Source organism: Nannospalax galili, unplaced genomic scaffold (genome assembly GCF_000622305.1).
Source record: "Nannospalax galili isolate Female #2095 unplaced genomic scaffold, S.galili_v1.0 scaffold454, whole genome shotgun sequence".
NCBI lineage: Eukaryota > Metazoa > Chordata > Mammalia > Rodentia > Spalacidae > Nannospalax > Nannospalax galili.
In genome coordinates, this window is record NW_008334929.1 from 1,296,760 (window position 1) to 1,297,273 (window position 514).

Sequence of the window (514 nt, forward strand, 5' to 3'; positions counted from 1 at the left end):
AGAAAATCTACAATCAATAATGCTTAAATTACTCAAAAAGAAAGAAACAGAGGGAGAACTTCCAAACGCCTTCTATGAAGCCAGCATCACTGTAATACCAAAACCAGAGGTAAAGACAACAAAAAAGAAAACTATAGACCCATATCCTTAATGAACATAGATGGAAAAATTCTCAACAAAATAATTGCAAACTGCATACAGACACACATCAAAAGATCATTCACCATGACCAAGTAGGCTTTATACTAGGGATGCAGGACTGGTTCAATGTATGCAAGTCAATAAGTGTCATTAATCATATAAATGGACTCAAAGACAAAAACCACATTGTTATTTCAATAGATGCAGAAAAGCCTTTTGACAAAATTCGGCATGTATTTATGTTCAAACTCCTAGAGGGAATGGACTGGAGGGAACATACCTCAACATAATTAAAGCTATATACAACAAACCCACAGCCCACATCATTCTAAATTGAGAAAAACTGGAAGCATTCCTATTAAAATCAGGAACC